The sequence below is a fragment of the Bufo bufo genome, chromosome 5, assembly GCF_905171765.1.
Source record: "Bufo bufo chromosome 5, aBufBuf1.1, whole genome shotgun sequence".
Lineage (NCBI taxonomy): Eukaryota > Metazoa > Chordata > Amphibia > Anura > Bufonidae > Bufo > Bufo bufo.
The window spans coordinates 186,603,115-186,629,757 of NC_053393.1; positions in this window are offsets into that span (position 1 = coordinate 186,603,115).

The window sequence follows — 26,643 nt, forward strand, 5'->3', positions numbered from 1 at the left end:
CAATTGTTTTTTCTGAGGCCTTGGATCCGTACACAAAGTACATTAGTTATTTGGGTAGATTTATCGATGATGTTCTGCTGTTCTGGGAGGGGGAGAGGGCATGTTTCCATGAATTTGTGGACAAACTCAATAATAATGATATTGGAATGCATTTCACGTTTGAAATTCATCCAAATCAAATACATTTTCTGGACCTTAAAATCCAGAAGGATGAAAATGGACAGATCAAGACAGATATTTTTCGCAAGCCTACATGAACAAACAGTTTTCTTCACTGGTCAAGCTGGCATCCAACTTCCCTGAAAAATGGTATACCGTTTGAGCAGTATTTACGTGCCAGAAGAAATTGCTCGACGTATTAACTGTTCAAAATTCAAGCAGATGATCTATTCTATATAGACGATTCCGTGCTAGGGGATACCCTCGGAAAGCTCTAAAAAGAGCTTGTAACCCAGTAAGGGACACCAGGAGGGATACCCTCCTGAATTGTGGGGACATTCCCTCCGGGACCTCCCAGGACAGCAGAACCATTCAATGTATATGCACATTTGATAGCCATCATCACCTTATGACCAACATCTTGAGAAAGTACTGGAAAATACTTACGAGTGATCCGGACTTGTGCCGGGTGCTGCCGCCCCACCCAAGTGTTACGTTCAGGCGGTGACCAAACTTGAAGGACCAATTGGTACATAGTTTTCCCCCTAAGATTGGACAGGATTATAGCACATGGTTAAGATCCAAGGTGACAGGTTCTTACCCATGTGGGAACTGTACTTTCTGTAAATTTTTACCCAAAATAAAAAGATTTTCTAACCCAGTGGACGGACGAGAATACGAAATCAGAGAATGGTTTAATTGCAAAAGCAGTGGATTAGTCTATATAGCTTCGTGCACATGCCCTAAATTGTATGTTGGAAAGACAGTTCAAGAGCTAAGAAGGAGGATCTCTGGCCATATAAGTGCAATAAATACGAAAAAGGACACATCGCTATACAGACACATTTCATATGCCCATAATGGCAAAGGGAAAGTTTTAAAATTTTGGGGCTTGTCCCAGGTCAAACTGGGTCCCCGACGTGGAACTATTGACCTGAAACTTCTTAAAGAAGAGGCCAAGTGGCTCTATAGACTATCAAGCATGGCCCCGAAGGGGCTGAATGAAGGCTTCTCATATGCTGCCTTCATATAGTTGTTGGTCCTGTGCTAGTTATGTAATTTACATAACCTGTGAATTACAATATGATTGTCATTGATTAATAAATAATAAAAGATAAAATGTATATCGATGGTTAAAAGAGAATTTAATCCATATCCTACAAATGAGGAGTACTAGAATAGTACATGATGTTATAGAATGATATTCATCTTACATAGGATATTGTGGGTGAATAACGTTGTATGATTTGCAAACCTAATATAGAATGGGGATGTAATTATGTAGGTAAATATGATAAGTTGAGGATTAATGTGGATCCCTTATAGAAAGAACACCTACCTTCCTCTATTCTAGATGAATTACTTTCTGTGATTGTTTACTATACAGCGTGACGTACGTGACTCCTCCCACAAAGGTCAGCTGGGTGGAGCGCACACTGGAGACGCGCCGGAGGCGTGGTCACTGTGCGCATCAAGATGAGCCGGGCAGGGACGCATCTGAATGATGCTTTGTTCACGTAACCACTATGCTCCTGTGGATACTTTGTATCGACATCACATCCCCTTTGCTGTGGCCAATAGTGATAGGGATCGTCAGCAGATGAGGGGTGTGGCTTAGTTAATATAACCCGGCTGTCCGTTGAGCGCCGACGCTAATACCCCGAACCCCTGATGAAGCCGCATCGCGGCAAAACATGTTGGGTGGGGAGTAGTGTTAGGCGCACTTATTTTAGGCAGGTTTTCTGGCGCTTTGATCTTTGAGCATATTAAATATATCCGCACTCAACTCGCAATGTATGTGGCTGTGTGAGGGAATGTGTTGACGTTACAGCCTAGCTGGCAATAAATATGCAGTGAACAAGCAGTGCATACATGAGTGAATACCCTGGAGACAAAAATAAACAATCCCAAGATGATTTTTAAGATAGGTTCAAACCTACTCATATTCTCCTGTAGGGATATATTCTACTCAGGGCATTGCAAACTGCACATATAAGGAGTAGTTATCCATTTTTCCTATCGCAACATTGTTGAGGGGATTAGAGAAATAAGCAAATTCAAAAACCAGCGCAGTACCTGAGAGTTTTAACATTGTGGGGTTATAGTTTTTTTAGAGACCATTATTTTAAAAATTTATCTAATAAAGTTTATGCTTTTAAGTTGCAATAAGTAGTGCCCCTACAGGTATTTTCTGTCCTGTGACCGGTGGAATATTAGCATACGAATACACCCAACTTATCTGATTTGAAATCCCTTATCCAGAAGGGAATGATTCTTAGATAAGGTGGGGAATAATTACTCGAGTGCAGAGCATCAGGGGGTCTCTTACCAGAAGAAAAACTCACGAAGGAAACTGACCACAAGAAAGATATACCAAAAGAAACTTGGATTATATTTCGACTACTAGGAAAGTTCTTGAGAACTGGTCCCATCTGAAACTCTGTCTATCCTTGACCCGGTAACGTATACTGTGCTTATTTGCTCGTGATATTATAAAGCTATTTTTCTCGGTATATAGTCAAAAGTCCAGATACTGTGGGAATATATAGTGTTAGGCGCCTCCATAATGCTGATTATTCTCTTAGCAAAGATGCATATTGCTAATGGAATATCTGACATTATTTGAAAAGAGGACTAAACCCTTGGGAAGTTATATTCCGTAGTCTGATTACCGAGTTAGATATTGTGTCATATAATCTTATATATTTTTGATTGGTCATTGGGAAACAGAGTCAAAGGATAACGTTTATTCTCACTGTATTAATCCGTGTTTTATCATGTTATAGCCTGTTTGGTAAACAGAAGATCCTAAGTTTCTCCTGGTATATAAATCATTGGTCTATTTGTTAAAAGTATAGCATTTGTATTTTGTCATAGATAACTTTAAGTTGTACTGTGCTAGTGAGGTAATGGTGTTTGGTTACACCGCCACCTAGTGGTGGTTTGTTGATAGTACATTATTATTCTTCATATATCCTATGTCGGTATTTGTATTGGATTTATAAATAAATTATTACATATATTTTTGCATAGACAATTGTCTCTTTGTTTCACTGCTTGCACAAAACAAATTAAGGTACTCGATAAAAGAACTTAGAGGCGATTATGTCTGCCTGAAGGATCATATAATCTTTATATTTTTTTTTTTGATCCTCTCTTTATATGAAAATTATTTTTATATAGAAGATGTATGACAGTTCCTGGGCCATGCCAACTATGCGTGGAGTCAGAGGAACCAACAGATTCCTGGCTGTGTGCATCTGTTGTCACTTAAGATGATGTTGAAGAGCGAGTCAACCATTCAAGTACAGTTGGATGGTTGGTCAAAACACGAACACTGGATGACAGTAACAGCTCTGGCCTGTTGCTGCGGCTGCTACCAACTGCTACTTCTTCTGCTGCTACTTCTGCCAGCTACAGCAACATTTTTGCCACTGCCCGTTGCGTTGGAGGGCCCAGGCAGCTGTCTGTTGGCAAAAGTACACTGCTCAAAAAAATAAAGTGAACACAAAAATAACACATCCTAGATCTGAGTTAATTAAATATTCTTATGAAATACTTTGTTCTTTACATAGTTAAATGTGCTGAGAACAAAATCACACAAAAATAAAAAAAATGGAAATCAAATTTTTCAACCCATGGAGGTCTGGATTTGGAGTCACACTGAAAATTTAAGTGGAAAAACACACTACAGGCTGATCCAACTTTGATGTAATGTCCTTAAAACAAGTCAAAATGAGGCTCAGTAGTGTGTGTGGCCTCCATGTGCCTGTATGACCTCCCTACAACGCCTGTGCATGCTCCTGATGAGGTGGCGGACGGTCTCCTGAGGGATCTCCTCCCAGACCTGGACTAAAGCATCTGCCAACTCCTGGACAGTCTGTGGTTCAACGTGACATTGGTGGATAGAGCGAGACATGATGTCCCAGATGTGCTCAATTGGATTCAGGTCTGGGAAACGAGCGGGCCAGTCCATAGAATCAATGCCTTCGTCTTGCAGGAACTGCTGACACACTCCAGCCACATGAGGTCTAGCATTGTCTTGCATTAGGAGGAACCCAGGACCAACCGCACCAGCATATGGTCTCACAAGGGGTCTGAGGATCTCATCTCGGTACCTAATGGCAGTCAGGCTACCTCTGGCGAGCACATGGAGGGCTGTGTGGCCCTCCAAAGAAATGCCACCCCACACCATTACTGACCCAATGCCAAACTGGTCATGCTGGAGGATGTTACAGGCAGCAGAACGTTCTCCACGGCGTCTCCAGACTCTATCACGTCTGTCACATGTGCTCACAGTGAACCTGCTTTCATCTGTGAAGAGCACAGGGCGCCAGTGGCGAATTTGCCAATCTTGGTGTTCTCTGGCAAATGGCAAACGTCCTGCACGGTGTTGGGCTGTAAGCACAACCCCCACCTGTGGACGTCGGGCCCTCATATCACCCTCATGGAGTCTGTTTCTGACCGTTGGAGCAGACACATGCACATTTGTGGCCTGCTGGAAGTCATTTTGCAGTATAACAAAACAATAACAAACACAGGTGCACTCTGCAGTATTACTAAATCCTCAAACTGTTTTTAAAATTGAGAGATTAGTCAACATGTCCTACGGTGTAGAACATGTCTAAGCCCGGACACCGCGACAAGGTTTCTCAAGTAGCCCGGGACCCTACACTCTCCTACCTGAGCCATATGGGCGATACCAGGAGCCAGTGGGCAAATTACAGGAGCATAAGGCCGACTCACAAACAACTCACCAGTTACCTCCAGCATGTGGCCATGCTTGCAATGGGAGGAGGGAGGAGTCTGTGAGTCCCACTCAAGACTTGCTGATATGTCCAAGGCCTCACAGGTGCACCTTAACAGGTGCCAACCTGTCTTCTTAGTTTGTATATATAGATTTCTGGAGGTGTATAAACTTCTATTTAAATGTGCCTGTTTTCCATCTACAGGTCACATTAAGGTGCACCTGTGAGGCCTGGGACATATCAGCAAGTCTTGAGTGGGACTCACAGACTCCTCCCTCCTCCCATTGCAAGCATGGCCACATGCTGGAGGTAACTAGTGAGTTGTTTGTGAGTCGGCCTCATGCTCCTGTAATTTGCCCACTGGCTCCTGGTATCGCCCATATGGCTCAGGTAGGAGAGTGTAGGGTCCCGGGCTACTTGAGAAACCTTGTCGCGGTGTCCGGGCTTAGACATGTTCTACACCGTAGGACATGTTGACTAATCTCTCAATTTTAAAAACAGTTTGAGGATTTAGTAATACTGCAGAGTGCACCTGTGTTTGTTATTGTTTTGTTATATTGTTATATTAACCACTTCCCGCCACGCTAACGCCGAAAGGCGTCATTTCTGCGGCGCTCCCAGGTCACACTAACGCCAATAGGCGTCATCTCGCGTGAGCCGAGATTTCCTGTGAACGCGCGCACACAGGCGCGCGCGCTCACAGGAACGGAAGGTAAGAGAGTTGATCTCCAGCCTGCCAGCGGCGATCGTTCGCTGGCAGGCTGGAGATGTGTTTTTTTTAACCCCTAACAGGTATATTAGACGCTGTTTTGATAACAGCGTCTAATATACCTGCTACCTGGTCCTCTGGTGGTCCCCTTTGTTTGGATCGACCACCAGAGGACACAGGTAGCTCAGTAAAGTAGCACCAAGCACCACTACACTACACTACACCCCCCCCCGTCACTTATTAACCCCTTATTAGCCCCTGATCACCCCATATAGACTCCCTGATTACCCCCCTGTCATTGATTACCCCCCTGTCATTGATTACCCCCCTGTAAAGCTCCATTCAGACGTCCGCATGATTTTTACGGATCCACTGATAGATGGATCGGATCCGCAAAACGCATCCGGACGTCTGAATGAAGCCTTACAGGGGCGTGATCAATGACTGTGGTGATCACCCCATATAGACTCCCTGATCACCCCCCTGTCATTGATTACACCCCTGTCATTGATCACCCCCCTGTAAAGCTCCATTCAGACGTCCGCATGATTTTTACGGATGCACTGATAGATGGATCCGATCCGCAAAACGCATCCGGACGTCTGAATGAAGCCTTACAGGGGCATGATCAATGACTGTGGTGATCACCCCATATAGACTCCCTGATCACCCCCCTGTAAAGCTCCATTCAGATGTCCGCATGATTTTTACGGATGCACTGATAGATGGATCCGATCCGCAAAACGCATCCGGACGTCTGAATGAAGCCTTACAGGGGCATGATCAATGACTGTGGTGATCACCCCATATAGACTCCCTGATCACCCCCCTGTAAAGCTCCATTCAGATGTCCGCATGATTTTTACGGATGCACTGATAGATGGATCGGATCCGCAAAACGCATCCGGACGTCTGAATGAAGCCTTACAGGGGCATGATCAATGACTGTGGTGATTACCCCCCTGTAAAGCTCCATTCAGATGTCCGCATGATTTTTACGGATGCACTGATAGATGGATCGGATCCGCAAAACGCATCCGGACGTCTGAATGAAGCCTTACAGGGGCGTGATCAATGACTGTGGTGATCACCCCATATAGACTCCCTGATCACCCCCCCTGTCATTGATTACCCCCCTGTCATTGATTACCCCCCTGTAAAGCTCCATTCAGACGTCCGCATGATTTTTACGGATGCACTGATAGATGGATCGGATCCGCAAAACGCATCCGGACGTCTGAATGAAGCCTTACAGGGGCGTGATCAATGACTGTGGTGATCACCCCATATAGACTCCCTGATCACCCCCCTGTCATTGATCACCCCCCCTGTCATTGATCACCCCCCTGTCATTGATCACCCCCCTGTCATTGATCACCCCCCTGTAAGGCTCCATTCAGACATTTTTTTGGCCCAAGTTAGCGGAATTATTATTATTTTTTTCTTACAAAGTCTCATATTCCACTAACTTGTGTCAAAAAATAAAATCTCACATGAACTCACCATACCCCTCACGGAAACCAAATGCGTAAAATTTTTTAGACATTTATATTCCAGACTTCTTCTCACGCTTTAGGGCCCCTAGAATGCCAGGGCAGTATAAATACCCCACATGTGACCCCATTTCGGAAAGAAGACACCCCCAGGTATTCCGTGAGGGGCATATTGAGTCCATGAAAGATTGAAATTTTTGTCCCAAGTTAGCGGAACGGGAGACTTTGTGAGAAAAAAATTAAAAATATCAATTTCCGCTAACTTGTGCCAAAAAAAAAAAATTTCTATGAACTCGCCATGCCCCTCATTGAATACCTTGGGGTGTCTTCTTTCCAAAATGGGGTCACATGTGGGGTATTTATACTGCCCTGGCATTCTAGGGGCCCCAAAGCGTGAGAAGAAGTCTGGTATCCAAATGTCTAAAAATGCCCTCCTAAAAGGAATTTGGGCACCTTTGCGCATCTAGGCTGCAAAAAAGTGTCACACATCTGGTATCGCCGTACTCAGGAGAAGTTGGGGAATGTGTTTTGGGGTGTCATTTTACATATACCCATGCTGGGTGAGAGAAATATCTTGGTCAAATGCCAACTTTGTATAAAAAAATGGGAAAAGTTGTCTTTTGCCAAGATATTTCTCTCACCCAGCATGGGTATATGTAAAATGACACCCCAAAACACATTCCCCAACTTCTCCTGAATACGGCGATACCACATGTGTGACACTTTTTTGCAGCCTAGGTGGGCAAAGGGGCCCACATTCCAAAGAGCACCTTTAGGATTTCACAGGTCATTTACCTACTTACCACACATTAGGGCCCCTGGAAAATGCCAGGGCAGTATAACTACCCAACAAGTGACCCCATTTTGGAAAGAAGACACCCCAAGGTATTCCGTGAGGGGCATGGCGAGTTCCTAGAATTTTTTATTTTTTGTCACAAGTTAGTGGAAAATGATGATTTTTTTTTTTTTCATACAAAGTCTCATATTCCACTAACTTGTGACAAAAAATAAAAACTTCCATGAACTCACTATGCCCATCAGCGAATACCTTGGGGTCTCTTCTTTCCAAAATGGGGTCACTTGTGGGGTAGTTATACTGCCCTGGCATTCTAGGGGCCCAAATGTGTGGTAAGGAGTTTGAAATCAAATTCTGTAAAAAATGACCTGTGAAATCCGAAAGGTGCTCTTTGGAATATGGGCCCCTTTGCCCACCTAGGCTGCAAAAACGTGTCACACATCTGGTATCCCCGTACTCAGGAGAAGGTGGGGAATGTGTTTTGGGGTGTCATTTTACATATACCCATGCTGGGTGAGAGAAATATCTTGGCAAAAGACAACTTTTCCCATTTTTTTTATACAAAGTTGGCATTTGACCAAGATATTTATCTCACCCAGCATGGGTATATGTAAAAAGACACCCCAAAACACATTCCTCAACTTCTCCTGAATACAGAGATACCAGATGTGTGACACGTTTTTGCAGCCTAGGTGGGCAAAGGGGCCCATATTCCAAAGAGCACCTTTCGGATTTCACTGGTCATTTTTTGCAGAATTTGATTTCAAACTCCTTACCACACATTCGGGCCCCTAGAATGCCAGGGCAGTATAACTACCCCACAAGTGACCCCATTTTGGAAAGAAGAGACCCCAAGGTATTCGCTGATGGGCATAGTGAGTTCATGGAAGTTTTTATTTTTTGTCACAAGTTAGGGGAATATGAGACTTTGTATGAAAAAAAAAAAAAAAAAAAAAAAATCATCATTTTCCACTAACTTGTGACAAAAAATAAAAAATTCTAGGAACTTGCCATGCCCCTCACGGAATACCTTGGGGTGTCTTCTTTCCAAAATGGGGTCACTTGTGGGGTAGTTATACTGCCCTGGCATTCTAGGGGCCCGAATGTGTGGTAAGGAGTTTGAAATCAAATTCTGTAACAAATGACCTGTGAAATCCGAAAGGTGCTCTTTGGAATATGGGCCCCTTTGCCCACCTAGGCTGCAAAAAAGTGTCACACATCTGGTATTGCCGTACTCAGGAGAAGGTGGGGAATGTGTTTTGGGGTGTCATTTTACATATACCCATGCTGGGTGAGAGAAATATCTTGGCAAAAGACAACTTTTCCCATTTTTTTATACAAAGTTGGCATTTGACCAAGATATTTATCCCACCCAGCATGGGTATATGTAAAAAGACACCCCAAAACACATTCCTCAACTTCTCCTGAATACAGAGATACCAGATGTGTGACACTTTTTTGCAGCCTAGGTGGGCAAAGGGGCCCATATTCCAAAGAGCACCTTTCGGATTTCACAGGTCATTTTTTACAGAATTTGATTTCAAACTCCTTACCACACATTTGGGCCCCTAGAATGCCAGGGCAGTATAACTACCCCACAAGTGACCCCATTTTGGAAAGAAGAGACCCCAAGGTATTTCGTGATGGGCATAGTGAGTTCATAGAAGTTTTTATTTTTTGTCACAAGTTAGTGGAATATGAGACTTTGTAAGAAAAAAAAAAAAAAAAAAAAAATCATCATTTTCCGCTAACTTGTGACAAAAAATAAAAAGTTCTATGAACTCACTATGCCCATCAGCGAATACCTTAGGGTGTGTACTTTCCGAAATGGGGTCATTTGTGGGGTGTTTGTACTGTCTGGCCATTGTAGAACCTCAGGAAACATGACAGGTGCTCAGAAAGTCAGAGCTGCTTCAAAAAGCGGAAATTCACATTTTTGTACCATAGTTTGTAAACGCTATAACTTTTACCCAAACCATTTTTTTTTTACCCAAACATTTTTTTTTTATCAAAGACATGTAGAACTATAAATTTAGAGCAAAATTTCTATATGGATCTCGTTTTTTTTTGCAAAATTTTACAACTGAAAGTGAAAAATGTCATTTTTTTGCAAAAAAATCGTTAAATTTCGATTAATAACAAAAAAAGTAAAAATGTCAGCAGCAATGAAATACCACCAAATGAAAGCTCTATTAGTGAGAAGAAAAGGAGGTAAAATTCATTTGGGTGGTAAGTTGCATGACCGAGCAATAAACGGTGAAAGTAGTGTAGTGCCGATTTGTAAAAAAGGGCCTGGTCTTTAGGGGGGTATAAACCTGTGGTCCTTAAGTGGTTAATTATTACATCCGCACTTGTTACCTTGTGTAGGATGTCTATTGTGGTACTTGTGGTTCGCTGCGGGCATCCTCCATTGTATGCATTTTGCTGGGGATTGCCATTAGCAACGGGCCACAAGTGCAGGATCTGCTCCCCTATATATATGCACAACTGCATGTGGGTTTGAAGCACCTCCTGCTAATGCCAACCTGTCTACTTAGTTTGTATAAGTCATTTTGCAGGGCTCTGGCAGTGCTCCTCCTGTTCCTCCTTGCACAAAGGCGGAGGTAGTGGTCCTGCTGCTGGGTTGTTGCCCTCCTATGGCCTCCTCCACGTCTCCTGATGTACCGGCCTGTCTCCTGGTAGCGCCTCCATGCTCTGGACACTACGCTGACAGACACAGCAAACCTTCTTGCCACAGCTCGCATTGATGTGCCATCCTGGATAAGCTGCACTACCTGAGCCACTTGTGTGGGTTGTAGACTCTGTCTCATGCTACCACTAGAGTGAAAGCACCGGCAGCATTCAAAAGTGACCAAAACATCAGCCAGGGAGCATAGGAACTGAGAAGTGGTCTGGGGTCACCACCTGCAGAACCACTCCTTTATTGGAGGTATATTGCTAATTGCCTATAATTCCACCTGTTGTCTATCCCATTTGCACAACAGCATATGAAATTAATTGACAGTTTGATTTCACAGAAGTGTGATTGACTTGGAGTTACATTGTGTTGTTTAAGTGTTCCCTTTATTTTTTTGAGCAATGTATATAACAACTGCATCGCTAACAGAACCGATTAGCTATGATAAATTTTGCTCCATTTCTCACTTTTGTACAGGACAATAAACATGCCTGTAATACGGACTTTATATAAGAGTACAGTTAACAGAAGGGATTAGCTATGATAAATTTTGCTTCATTGTGCACTTATGTACAGGGCGATAAATTACACCTGCCTGTAATATGGACTTAACATAATGCTACAGCTAACAGAACAGATTAGCTATGATCAATTTTGCTCCACTGCACAGTTATGTACTAGGCAATATTTGAATTTGTGATATTTCATGAATTTTTAGCTGAATATTTGCAATAAATTTGCAAATTTAAAAATTTGCAATTGCAAAAATTGGCACTGTAATATGCACGCATTGGGTGCGCAATTTCATTACCTACAACAAACAATCACGCAAAGGCTATATGTCAAAAGCCAGGTTATGTGCAAGCCAACAACCTATCCATGAGACAGGTACAGTCAGCATACCTTACAATGGCAGCCTTGTGCACTGAAACATTCAAGACCAGCTCTCATCTGACTGAGAGACTACAAACCTCACAGTTGCTTGATTTTTGTTGGATGGCTTGGGGGACCTGCGCACCTAGATCATTATTATTAGGGTGACAACAATTGTAATTTTTTAAAAATTTTTTTGGATGACAGCTAACTCTTCTCTTACTGCTTAGGACGGCTGCATAAAAATGTTCAGTTTTCTAATTGTCTTAACATTTATATTCAATAACCTTTCTATGCTGTTTTGCCATGTTAACTCATTTACATAAACATGGGAATATGGGAAAGACATGCAAATTAGCAGAATCTGCCTTGTTTTTCAGCTGAAAAACTGTTTGCATGTCTTTCCCATATGCCCATGTTTATGCAAATGAGTTTACACTTACAGCATGCCTTTGAAAGAAAGAACACATTCAGAGGACTTGATGTAAAACTATTTTTTTCAATACATTGTACAAATCTGTACCAAGGATGGCACATATTAACTTATTGGACAAAAATAGGGTAATTACCATGTTTTAGGAACAAATAGAACAACCTATTTGGTCAGCATAAGAAATGACTATAATGACCACTTTGAGGCTCTGTGAAGCTATTTAAAAAACATGCAAATGTACTGTGTGACAGTAGACTGCTTTTGTTTTTCTCTATTCTGGTAAAACACAAATTGACTTAGGAAATATAAAAAAAAAAATTAAATTTTAAGGAGATTCTATGAGGAGCTGTATGAGGAGACAGCACGTGCTGTCCTAGTGAAATCTGCCCTCCAAAATCCATATGTTTCTCCTTCCTTTCTGCACCCTACCGTGTGACCATACATCAGTTTACAACCACATATGGCATGTTTCTGTAAACTGCAGAATCAGGGTAATAAATATTAATTTTTATTTTTTTATTTGGCTGTTAACCCTTGCTATCTTACAAGAAAAAATTAATAAAAATGGAAAATCTGCAAAAAAAAAAAAATCGGTTATGTAAGCACTACAAATGATTTTATAACTGAATTGGTACTTAGAAAAGTGGGTTTTGGAAATTTTCCCAAAATTTTTAAAAACTGCATCTAAAATTCTAATCCATCTAACATCCAATGACATTTACAAAATGATGCAAACATAAAGTAGAAATATGGGAAATGTGAAGGAATAACTATTTTATGAGGTATCATCTGTCTTAAAAGCAGAGAAATTGAAATTTAGAAAATTGAGAATTTTTAAAATTTTTGCTAAATTTGGGATTTTTTTTATAAATAAAGGGGAAATTTACCACTGTCATGAAGTACAATGTGTTACAAGAAAAGAACCTCAGAATAGGTTGGATAAGTAAAAGGGCTCTCAAATTGTTACCACATAAAGTGACACATGTCTGATTTGCAAAAAATGTCCTGGTCAGGAAGGTGATGAAAACTGGGCCAGGGTTGACAATTATTATTATATATATATATATTTTAACCATAGATATAACACTTATTGATACAATTGATGAAATCATTAAAGGGGTTGTCTGATATATTAAGCAAGATTTAACAACGGCAGTAAATTGTGTCCACCATAAAAAACATCACTCACCTGCTGAAAGTTTTGCCATTCTATTTCTATTATTATTATTATTATTATTATTATTAATAATATTAAGAAGGAACTGGACTGAAAGGACTTTCAACAGTGTGTGAGTGCGTTTTTTTTTTTTACTGTGGACACATTATCTTGCTGCTGCCTAATTTTGCTGCTACGCTGTAGTTTGGGAATTTGTTTATTGAGAATTTTTAAGTCTATGGCCAGCTTAAAGGAGTTATCCCATGATTAATGTAAAAAAAAAATAATCAGACATTATATAGTACATGACACATCTTTGTAACAAAGCTAGAACCAGCCCTGTACCTCACAGAAATTCAGAGATCTCCCCACTGCGACACAGTGAGAGGTTTTGTCTGGGAAAACAGGTATTTTCCTCCCAGCATGTGCTGCTGGGCTGATTTACAGCCAGGTGAGGTCAAATACCGGACTGGATTTTAAGTGCTGTTCCAGGTTTTGGCAGCACCTGGCTGTTCTTAAATAGGCAGCTGAGCTCAGAATCGAGGTCTCTGTGTTGGAATCTGGGAGCCTTGTGTCTGGATGAAGGCTTGCTACCTGTTTGGCTTAAAAAAACAGGTTGGTGCTGCTATGGTCAAGGACTCTTTGAGGCAAAATTGCCGCATGGTGTGAATTACCACCAACAAAACAAGATGTCTTTTTGTTTGATTAGGACTGCTTGTTTTGTCACTTGCCTAAAGTGTGACTAAAACACTAAACTGTTTGATCCAAAGAACTTGTTGTTGCCCCTATACTGTGTCCGCTAATCCTGTCTACCAGAGCGAAACCCCACAATTGGTGGAGGATGCGGGCAGGAGCTGTGAGGCTGGCGGGAACGCAATTTTTTTTTGTTTCAACATTTTTCAGGCACGGTTGTATGTCGTACATTAAACCAGCTTTATTACAACCAGTGCCCCATGACAAAATGGAGGCTGGTGTGAAGGCCCTCATGGAGGCTAATCTGAAGCAGTGAGAGACAAACCTGCAGCAATGTGGGGCTAATAAGCAGCAGCAGACTAACCAGTTGCTGCTACAACACAAGATGGCTTTGCAGACAGCAGGAGCAACCCCGAGCATCCATGATGCTCGGAAAGCAGTCTGTGCTGCGATTCCTAGGATGACCCCCTGCAGATGACATCGAAATGTACCTGAAAATGTACGAGAAAATGGCCATCAGGGAAAAGCTACCCCGTGACCACTGGGCTGAGGTCGTCTCTCCGTTCCTGGCAACCGATTCCTAGCGGGTGTATTTCGACTTGCCAGAATCTCACCCTTGACTTCCTGGTAGTCGGCCGCTTGATCTTCCGGCAAGACTGGGGGTAAATGTGTTGGTCTGGGCCCAGCGGGTGCATCAGTGGGGGAGCCCAGTATTATAACTTACTTCATCTCTTGCAAAAATGGCTACAGCCTGACGTGCTGAGTCCCACTGCTATGCTGGATTGTCTGTTAGCCGATATGTTTCTGAGAGCTTTGCCATACCCTCTCCAGCACTGGATCGGTCAGGTGTCTCCTGGCAATGTCCTTGAGATGGTGGACCTGGTGGAACACTAGGAAGCTACCAGGAATCTAAAGGAGGGTTTTGTAGGAAGGGGGGTCGGCAAATCCCCGAAATCTCTGTGGCATGACCTCAAGAAAGCGATTCACACCAGACATCCCAAGAATATTGCTGAACTGAAACAGTTCTGTAAAGAGGAATGGTCAAGAATTACTCCTGACCGTTGTGCACGTCTGATCTGCAACTACAGGAAATATTTGGTTGAAGTTATTGCTGCCAAAGGAGGTTCCACCATTTATTAAATCCAAGGGTTCACATACTTTTTCCACCTTCACTGTGAATGTTTACATGGTGTGTTCAATAAAAACATGGTATCATTTAATTATTTGTGTGTTATTAGTTTAAGCAGACTGTGATTGTCTATTGTTGTGACTTAGATGAAGATCAGATCACATTTTATGACCAATTTGTGCAGAAATCCATATCATTCCAAAGGGTTCACATACTTTTTATTGCAACTGTATGTGCCATAGTAAGCACTAGTATATGGCGGAACAGTGGGCAGAAAGGGGAGGCTGCCATGTACTGCAAGCTATAGACAGTATCACCCAACTTCCCAATGTTTTTATATAAAGATAAATAAACACAAAAAAAGTTTTCACAATTAAAATATAAAAATACTAAAAACATGGTTTTGGTGACCAACTCCCCCCCCCCCCACAACACACAAAATAAAATTGAATAAGGGCCCATGCACATGACCATATGCCCTCTGAGACATTTGGTCCATAAGCGGTCCATATCCCCTGGACCGGCATTGATCATGTGCACGGGAGTGCACAGCTTCATAGATTGCTAAAACGTATGATTACGGGACAGTAGTCTCGCGCACACAGCCCAACGCGCACATAACCTATGATGATGTGTGCTCCTGTCCACACGATCAATGCCGCTCCGGGACTTATGGCTTTCTCACGGACTGTATGTCTCGGTGGGCAGACGGTTGTGTGCATGCGCCCTAACAAATTGCACGCACCCCAAAAATGGTACCAATAAAAACTACAGTTCACCCACAAAAAAAACCCTCATGAAGAAATATGAAAAAGTTATGGCTGTCAGTAAATGGTGATGCAAAGAAAAAACTTTTAATTTTATTTTAACCCCTTCTACCCCAGAGGCTTTTTTCCTTTTTTTGTTTTGTGCTCTCCGCCTTCCCAGAGCCTTAACGGTTACCAAACCATGATGCGCCCACCACCATACTTCACAGTTGGGATGAGGTTTTGATGTTGGTGTGCTATGCCTCTTTTGCGCCACACATAGTGTTGTGTGTTTCTTCCAAACAACTCAACTTTGGTTTCATCTGTCCACAGAATATTTTGCCAGTACTGCTGTGAAACATCCAGGTGCTCTTGTGCAAACTGTAAACGTGCAGCAATGTTTTTTTGGGACAGCAGTGGCTTCCTCTGTGGTATCCTCCCATGAAATTCATTCTTGTTTAGTGTTTTACGTATCGTAGATTCGCTAACAGGGATGTTGGCATATGCCAGAGACTTTTGTAAGTCTTTAGCTGACACTCTAGGATTCTTCTTCACCTCATTGAGCAGTCTGCGCTGTGCTCTTGCAGTCATCTCTACAGGACGGCCATTCCTAGGAAGAGTAGCAGCAGTGCCGAACTTTCTCCATTTATAGACAATTTGTCTTACCGTGGACTGATGAACAGCAAGGCTTTTGGAGATACTTTTTTAACCCTTTCCAACTTTATGCAAGTCAACAATTCCTAATCGTAGGTCTTCTGAGAGCTCTTTTGTGCGAGGCATCATTCACATCAGGCAATGCTTCTTGTGAACTGGTGTGTGTTTTTTATAGGGCAGGGCAGCTGTAACCAACACCTCCAATCTCATCTCATTGACTGGACTCCAGTTGGCTGACACCTCACTCCAATTAGCTCTTGGAGATGTCATTAGTCTAGGGGTTCACATACTTATTCCACCTGCACTGCGAATGTTTACATGGTGTGTTCAATAAAAACATGATAACATATAATTTTTTGTGTGTTATTAGTTTAAGCAAACTGTGATTGTCTATTGTTGTGACTTAGATGAAGATCAGATCACATTTTATGACCAATTTGTGCAGAAATCCATATTATTCCTATGGGTTCACATACTTTTTCTTGCAACTGTATAAGCGCACACCCTCTATATATATATAAGAGTAACAAAATAAGCAGTAGTAGATGGCAGAACAGCAAGCAGGGGGGCACAGACAGGGGCCAAGGGGGCACAGACAAGGGCCAGGGAGGTGCATACAGGGGCCAGGGGCACAGACAAAGGCCAGGGGGGCACATATAAGGGCCAGTGGTGCAGACAAGGGCCAGGTGGGGGCACAGATAAGGGCCAGGGGTGCAGACAAGGGTCAGGGAGGGGGCACAGATAAGGGCCAGGGGCCAGAGAGGCGCAGACAGAGGCCAGGGAGGGAACAGGCCAGTACCAAGCAGCGCAGATAAGGGCCAGGGGCACAGATAAGGGCCAGGGTCCAGCGACGCAGACAGGGGCCAGGGAGGTGCAGACAGGGGCCAGGGTGGCGCACATTGGGGGCCAAGGGGGCACAGACAAGGGCCAGGGAGGCGCATGCAGGGGCTAGGGGCGTAGACAAAAGCTAGGGGGGCACAGAAAAGGGACAGGGGTGCAGACAAGGGCCAGGGGGGGGGACAGATAAGGGCAAGGGGCACAGACAAGGGTCAGGGAGAGGCACAGATAAGGGCCAGGGCCCAGGGGTGCAGACAGGGGCCAAGGAAGTGCAGACAGGGGAAAGGGGGGCACAGAAAGGGCCAGGGTGAAGCACACAGGGGCCAAGGGGGCAGAGACAAGGGCCAGGGAGGCGCACACAGGGGCCAGGGGTGCAGACAAAGGCCAGGGGGGGGGGTCACAGATAAGGATCAGGGCTCAGGGGTGCATATAGGGGTCAGGGAGGCACAGACAGGAGCCAGGGAGACACAGCCAAGGGGGGCACACAAGCAGTGGTCACAGACATGGATTGACGATGGAAGGATGATGATGTACAGAAAAACTGTATTAAAGAGGATCTTTCATGGGTCCGGACTTTGTTAACTAAGTAGCAGGACATGTAGAGCGGCGGGCAAATTGAGCAACGCCCAGATATAATAGTAAGTGCAGGGAGATCCCTAGGCACAGTTCTATATATCCTGCTACTTAGTTAACAAAGTATGGACCCGCAAAAGTCCTAGTCTTTAAATAATCTGACTGACACGCTGCCGGGCGCCAGGCCCCTTGTCAGCCCGGGCCCCGATGCGGAGGCTCTGCTGGACCCTAGTAAGGGCTACCCTGGTGCGGTCCCCTGAGTATACTGGCCAGAAAGTCGGGGTGATGTGCATCCACTGAGACTTAAAAGACTATCCCACCGCGCTGGTGATTCTAACTATGGTGGCCGGTAGTTGAACCCACGAGGTGGCTCTCGCCACAAATCTACATTATCAACTCATAATAGAAAGAGACTTCCCGTGCTTCCCGGCACTGTAGCCTGTTATGAGAGTGACTGATGCCCATGAGATAGGGGTAACCCTAGCAGAGTGGCCCGGCTCAGGGGGAAGACCAGAGCCCTAGGAACCTGAGACCGAAGGGCCAAAGAATGGATTGATTATGACTGCTTGTTTTGTCACTTGCCTAAAGTGTGAATAAAACACTGAACTGTTTAATCCAAAGAACTTGTTGTTGCCTCTATGCTGCGTCCGCTAATCCTGTCTACCAGAGAGAAAACCCACACCATTAATTTCCCTGTTAGATTAATATCATGCCGGCAGCTCAAGGGGAGTGTATTTTCAGCTTCAGTTAAGGGGGCGTGTCCATGCTCTCCCTATCACAGCTCAGGAAGCAGTTGAAGGATGAAACTGAGCATGTGCAGCCATCTTAGTGAGCAGGACCATGAAATAAGAAAAAAACTAACAGCAGGTGGTGCTATACAGATACATTTTATGGAATAACTCAGTTGCTATACAAATTTTGAATTATATGTAATTACAAAATAATTATGTTCCAGGTGCTAGTTTGAAAACTGTAGAATATTTTTGTTGTTGCCCGGCTTCAAAGCTGAACTCGGTCATATCCCCATTTTAACCCAGGCAGGCCCTCTCCCTTGCCCTGCGCTGTATCAGACAGGGCAAGGGCTTTTTTGTCTACATTTTTACACTGCTCGGCAGAGGCTTCCGCCCATCAGTATTCCTGGTGATGTCTCTGGCACTGCCATTTTACAGGCTAGGACAGTGCTAAAGCCCAAACTTTAGTGCTGATGACGTCTCCGGGCTCACCCGGAAAACCCTTTTAAGTGAATTGCAGAGGCAGAAGACACAATTTGATTTTGTGTCTTTCATGCCTTTCTCTTTCTAAAAATCTATGCTATTATTATTGTGAAGTGGACTGTAATATATCATATTTACTGTTCCTTAAAGGGGTTCCCCAGGAATTAAGAAAATCAAATTACCTAAATATTACTTTATTATAAACTATATTCAGAATAATAATCCCTGACAAGTAGATCAGAGAGGAAGATGAAGCAGCTCTTTAGCTCAGTGTTGTGAAGTAACTTGTCCTCCTATGTGATTAGGACAGGTTTTTGGTGTATTAATAGGACAGCAGCCATTTTGTTTCTCCTAATGATTGCTCACTATACAAAATGAGCCATTATAACTAATGAAAGGTATTTATTATTTAAGTGTTTTCATTTTATTAATTCCCGGAGAACCCCTTTAAACATTTACACTTTAACATAAACTTAAATTTGCCAAAGGTATTTATGTCTCTAACTAAAGACATAACAGAATTGATGCTACAAAAAGTATCCTATTTGGTAACTATATTTAACAGTTAACTATGTGATTTTTTTCAGATTAGGTTTATTGCTTATTCTATATTGTATGTGCAACTTGTTTGTGTTCTAGAAAGTTAAGAAGGCCAAAACTGTATTTTGTTTTGAAAAATTAAAATATGTTTGCTGCATTTTCATTATCTATGACAATGTGTAAACTTTTTTTTAAGGTACTTTCTGCTTTATCTTTTTGATGAGGGATTGTCTAAACCTCCAAGCTAAGAATAGCAAATCCAGAATAAAAGCTTTTTATCCCCTTAAATAACAGATCTCCTGAGAGCTCAAATAAATTTCAGATCAGAGTCAAACAAATGGTAACAATAAAATACACTTTTCTCAGATTTGTAAACATAGTAGATTTCCCCATCTGTGACATTTTCATTATGGAGGAGAGTCTCATTTGTTAAGCTACTGTACCTTTACAGAAATAAACCTGCAAGATTTCTCTTTAAATTGTATATATATATATATATATATATATATATATATATATATATATATATATATATAGATATATATATATAGATAGATATAGATATATAGATCTAGCAAGTACTAAAATCAGTGTATAGGTTTTCTGTACTTAGAGAGCTAATACACAATATGGTTGTCTTTATAATCATATATCATGCCTTTAAATAAATCGGTAATATGTATTATCTTTCTAAGCATTGACAACCTCTATTCTCAACATGATAAGGCTATAGTAAGTAGTGCATGGGTTATATACATGCTATGACACAGCTCTAGGACATGGATCTTTCCTCAGCATGCTGATATCTAGCCCTGTCAATGAAGGGGATGGGGGAGTGGGCACAGGACAAGGTTGTTACAAAAGCAGTGCTCCCAAGGATTCAACCTAGCCCCTTGAGCTCCAATTTGCACATGTGCATTTGAATAAAAACATAGATATCTCTGCAGCTTAGAGATGAGTGAGCCTTTTGAGATTTGGTTTGGTTCTGGTTTGCTGAATTATTCAATAGGTTTAGTTTGGACCCAGATCGATTCTACTGGAACCAAAGTGGCTCTAATTGCTTTGGAAATTGGTTTATAACACCCTCTAGCCTCCTGGAATTTTTAGGAAAACATTTATCTCTCCCCCTCTGCACTCTCCCTAAGCTCTTGAATGCAATAACTTCAATTGTAAATAATGTCAGAGTGACACTGACATGCATAGCTATGGGTAAAATGCATGTCTGACAGTGTTAACGAACAGAACAACATGTTTAAAAATGGTGCCATTGCATGTGTTATGTTTTTTCATATTCCAAAGCTTCCATAAATTGTCAATTATCAGGGGCAAATGGTTTTTAAAAACACACAGTGTTATCAAATTGAAACAAATAGTGGATTGTTGCAAGAATCCTGCTCATCTGATATGCACAGGAGATACTTGTCAAAAGAAAGAGTGGATTGTAGGAGGTGGGTGACTCTGCGGCGGTGGTGGTGGGGACAGGAAGGGACCTCCCTTTCAGACACGCTGTCAGCAGGTATCTGCTTGCTGAAATCTGTGTATACAGTATTTCCTGGTAATAATGTAATTTGGTCTCCCATTCGGAGGGAGGAAAACATTTCCCCATTATGTTTTGATAGCGAAGGTCTATCCATTAATCCTCAGACCGCTTAATGTGAATGATACACCTGACAGTGTGTAAGCAAGCAAACATACAGGTCGCCATAATGGCCAGCATGCCTGAGGAGCCAGTTCTTTCCTGCCCCACACCCACTGAGATGATTGGATGTCGTAGCTGGTGTCACTGTCATCATCATTAGTCTCCACCTCCAACTCCAGTGGCAGTTGGAAATGGTGAGATGACAGCCAGTGGGATGATTGATGCTTGACGTACTTTAGCAACTGCTCGTCTGTGTGACTACTTTCGCCCAAACCGATCAGCTCCATCACCACATGGCAACACTTGACACATATGATAGGAAAGAGGGGTAGTGGAAGTGACTCTGTGCCCTGTTGCTATTGGGGATGGGAGGGTATCCAAGGTGGAGGAGGCTTATAAATTTCTGGTGTGGGCCGACACAATCTTGTAGGTGTCAAAAGAACATGGCCTTGTTGTTGGGGTTCTTCCTCGCTTTTGTCTCAAAAAACATTGACCCAGTTTGCCATGAAAGACATGTACTGTACATGTCCATAACAGCTACTCTTAGCTTCCACCATGGCATGCACCTTGCTGCATAGCGAAAATCGCAAGGAGCAGCCCACATTCTCTGCCACGTAAGAGTACAAGGCAGAGATGGCTTTTTGGGAGAAATAATGCCTTCTAGGTATCTTTCACCTAGGCCGAGGGCACACAAACAGCTCCCTTACGGGAACAGACTCTATTAAATGGTATGGCAGTGACTAGCAACTTGGCCAGGTGGGAATTAAGCTTGCACACCATGAGATTTCTGGGAACTTAAGGTTGTTTCCTGGCCACACATTTAGCTGACTACAGAGAGAAGAAGTCTGAGTGGGAGAAGCAGAACGAGCACCATAATGCCCTTGGATGTGGCCTGGCTGCTGCAATGAAGACTGAGAGAAGGAAGAAACTCTTGTTGCAGTGGCAGCTGATGCCGCTTCATGTGGTTCAATGGAGCTACTACTGCTACTACTTCTTCCGGCCGGATAGCTGGTGTTGCATCTACCCATAATCTAGCTCTGGGAGTACAAGGCCTTTCCCTGGGTCTTTTGTTTGAAACACTTCAGTTTTCCAGACATTTAGTCTAAAGCACACAGTCACACAAAGTATGGAACAGTGTGCAAGTCTGTTTTCTGGAGAAATGCAATTAAATGTCCTTCCCTTTCTACAAACAAAGACACTGCTATTGACAGTTTAGTTTGGGAACAACACTAGCAGATTTAGGTCTAATGTCTTATGTGTGTTCAAATATGCAAATTCAGAAAAAAGCTTTCTTTAGTGTAAAACACAAGTAGTCAACCTACAATGAGATTCAATCTCCCCCCCCCCCCCTTCCTACACCAACACTTGAACTCAGTGGCGTAACTACCAGGGAAGCAGGGGAAGCGGCTGCTTCGGGGCCCGGGCTGACAAGGGGCCCAGGAGCAGTGTCTCACACACACACACTTACTGTGTGTACATCATTTTACGTTTTCAGGCCAGCCCCACCCCCGAAAACAACACCTCCAAATCCCCTCCCCTTTACATTTGGTGCGGTCACATAGGGGCCGGGGCCCGCCCCCCTCCCATCCATCCTACTTCCCCATTCATTAACACAGGGCCTGCTTCGGCGGGCGACTCCGTCCATGATTATCTGCTGACTCGCTGCCTCTTCTGCCTGCATAGTGTGACACTTGCCAGAGAACAAGTCGGCAGCACACTATGCAAATGAATCTCTTCAGGCAGCACAGTGGCAGCCCGCCCCCAAATGAAGTCCTCCCCAAGGGGCGGGGAGGCTGGGAGAAGAAGCACAGCAGAGGGCGGAGGGAGGCACAGCAGGCATGCACAGCACTCGTTTTTTCAGGTATGTGCCTGGGCCCCCATGTTCCCCCCTCCCCCCCTTGCCTGCTGCAGCTGCACCTGCACTAGTGCACAGTGGTTCTGGGGCCTCTCTGGGCATGAGGAAAGAGGAGGGCAGGGCAGAGTCAAAGTAGTTAACCCTTTCCTCCTCTCCCAGTCTGTCAAGTTCACAGACTGGGAGAGGAGGGGAGGTAAGACCAGGTACAGCAGCAGGCAAAGTTCTGAGTGTGCAGCCATGGCAGGCTGCAGCATGTAGCTGCCACAGGCTTCCATCCCAGTCCCACCAGCCTCCTATATAATAAAATGCATTCATCTGCTTCTGTTATAGTACAGGAGGCTGGCAGATGCTGGGATCGCCACCTGGCAGCTGCATGCTGAAGCCTTCAGCATGTAGCTGCCAGGTAGCCAGATCACAACCTCTGCCCACGCTTCCTCTGCCAGCCTCCTGTACTATAGCATGCGGGACATGGCAGCCTCCCCTCTCTGCCTCCGCTGCTCTGCCATGTACTAGTGCTTATTATGGCACTCTCTTAAGTTACATATACACAAATGTGATGCCAGGATGGTTCTGGGCTGGCATCGGGTGCATGCATATGTGTGCCATAATAAGCACTAGTACATGGCAGAGAAGGGAGGCTGCCACGTACCGCATGCTATAGTACAGGAGGCTGGCAGAGGAAGGAGTGGGCAGAGGTTGGGATGAAAGTTCCAATCACCCCCTTTCACAGTGTTTTAAATATAGGTAAATAAACATAAAAAAAAAACATTGCCATGTCCAAAAATGCCTTCACTATTAAAAAATATAAATAATTTTAATTCAAAAAGGGTACCAATAAAAACTACAATTCATCCACCTGAAGAAAAGCTTCAGCTCTTTAGGCAGAAATCTAAAAAAAAGTTTTAGCTGTCAAAAAAGTGATACAAAGAGAAAGAGAGGTTCTTTGAAAGGTTTTATTTTAAGTAAGGGTCCATTCACACGTCCGTTGTTCTGGGTCCGCATCCGTCCCACAATTTTGCGGAACAGGTGCAAACCCATTCATTTTAATAGGGCCGCAAAAGATGCGGACAGCACACCGTGTGCTGTCATCATCCGTAGTTCCATTCCGCGGCCCCCGCAAAATAAGATGGAACATGGCCTATTCTTGTCTGCAATTGTGGACAAGAATAGGCATTTCTATCATAGGGAACTATCAAAATGCGAAACGCACACAGCCGGTATCCATGTTTTGCGGACATTTTGTGGACCGCAAAACACTTGCGGACATCTGAATGGACCCTAAGGGAGGGGGGCCCTGTAAAAAATTTGCTGTGGGGCCCAGTCAGTTCTAGTTACGCCCCTGCTTGAACTGTCTAGAGATGTCCTAATATTTAACGTGTTTTCACTCACAGATTTTAAATTGAACCCTCTGAATTGTAAAGTACGTGTTGGAAACTTGTATTGTTATATTTGCAACCCACACCAACACTTGAACTGCCTGAAGATGCCCTGTAAAAGGTTTTGGACTACTATTTCAGGTATTTTCAATCAGATTTAAAACAGTAACCTCTGGATTGAGAAACACACCCTGTACACTGTTCTTGAGATTATTCCCCCCCACATCAAAACTTGAACTGCGCAAGGAAGGCGGTTTTGTGACTGTGTACGGTGTGATTTTCATTCAATATCGCTAGTAGAAAAATGGCTTTACTGCAACGCATTTAAAAACAATACAAATATGATGCGCTGAAAGTAAATAACAATTACTTGGCAGCAGCAGGTGGCTTTATTGCTATGAAATGCTTTTGCTACAATGCAACACATTTAGCACGGACGGATATGATGCACTGAATAAAAAATATACAGTAGTTGTTCAGCAGTCAGCACTGCAGCATAATGCTAATTGTACTGGGAAAAAGCTGGCAATAAGCCTAATGACAGTTCAGGCTTAAAAACAACAACAGCTGTCTTTCTGTTCAAATGAGAAAAAAAAATATGTTATTGCAGCTTTTGAAGTCCTGCAGCAGCTGCAGCTGTATTCTAAGGCAGAAACTGCAGTTCGAAGGCACTGCCTGGCACATCCAGTCTCAGCTCCTCACTCCCCAGCTAAAAGCTTTCCCTGTTCTTCCTTATTCTACACAATTCTTCTTCTTTCTATTCTTTTCCTTTACTATTCCTGACCCTAGAAGATTGATTGTGACTGTACACTTTCTCTAAGATTGTTTTCTGCCACATACTGCTATACCTATCCACCCTCACTTACAGCCCAACACAGAATGACATTCTAGCCATTCTACAAGGGGACCTTCCTGCTTGCTGCCTCACTGATTGGTTCATTCAGGCTGTCTGTCAGCCTGTGAGCCTATCAAGGCAAGCCCTCCTTAACTTCCTCTCAGGGTCATGGGAGCATCCTTCCTCCTCCCTAGTGCTTTTTCCTGCCAACATGTGCAGTAAAATTGCACTGCACACTATTTTACTTGAATTGTCTGGAGCAAACAAAAAAAATCTTCATGTTCGTCTTGCGGACAAATTTTTGGGAATTTCGCAATGAACCCAGTTTGTTACGAACTGATTTGATCATACCTACTCTAGATGTACATACATACAAAATAAAGGTATAATTTTAATCAGCATGATGAACTAACCAGGCAGTTTGCCTGGTTTAATACTGTTGGTTATGCTGGCTGAGGCTCTTTAGAGGGGTGTTCTGGTAGGTACAATTTATCTCCTATCCACAGAGTGGGTAATAACTATCAGATTGGTGTGGGTCCTAACACTGGGATCCCCACCGATCACGAGAACAAGGGTTTCGTACCCCCTGCAGTGGTAGCACCTGATAGCACTGATCTGATAGTTATACCCTTTCCTGTGGATAGAGGATAACTTGTACCCACTGAAATACCCCTTTAATAGCTTACAGTCAAGTTGTACTGCCTGCTCTGTTTGGGAAAGTGCTATTAGTTAATACAGTTTGAAATAGTTTTTGTTACAAAATATACTTTAAGTTCTTACTCTAATACAGTTAAACCCTAGCATTTATATACCACAAGAATTATTATTATGATGCCATAATAAAATAAGTATTAATTTATGTTTTAAAGGGGTGTTCCAAGATTATCTTACTGATGACCTATCCCCGGGATAGGTAATCAGTATCTGATCAGTGGGGGTACGACACCCGGGACCCCCACAGATCAGCTGTTTGAGAAGGTAGTGGCGCTCCTGTATGCGTAGCGGCCTTCTTTCTTCTTTTCCTACCTTCATTGTCAACATGGCCTAGGAACAGCTCATAGGAGAGCCGCTGCCTTCTCAAATAGCTAATGGGCCTCACCAATTAGATACTGATGACGTATCTAGGTCACTAATAAACAAAATCCTGGAAAACACTTATTTTTTGCGATTTTACAGTGCATAATCAATGAAATATCCCTGAAAAATTCTCCTCAGTTACGCTTGGTAAAAAAATAAAAATGAATTAAACATCTGGCTAAACTGATATGTTACAATGTGTGCTAAAGAAATGGAGGTCAATAATTGATTCAATTTTAGCCAGGTCTGTTCTGAAAGGCTGTTGTATGGCTAATGTATGTTCTGTATGGGCAGGTTCTCCTGTCGACAGGACTTTTTTTTCCAGTCATGTATAATGGAACAATTGGATCAGTTATTTGTGCACATGGACATGCAAAACGGAATGCCTCTTAAAGGGTTTCCTTTTGCATTCCTAAAATTCCGTTTTATTC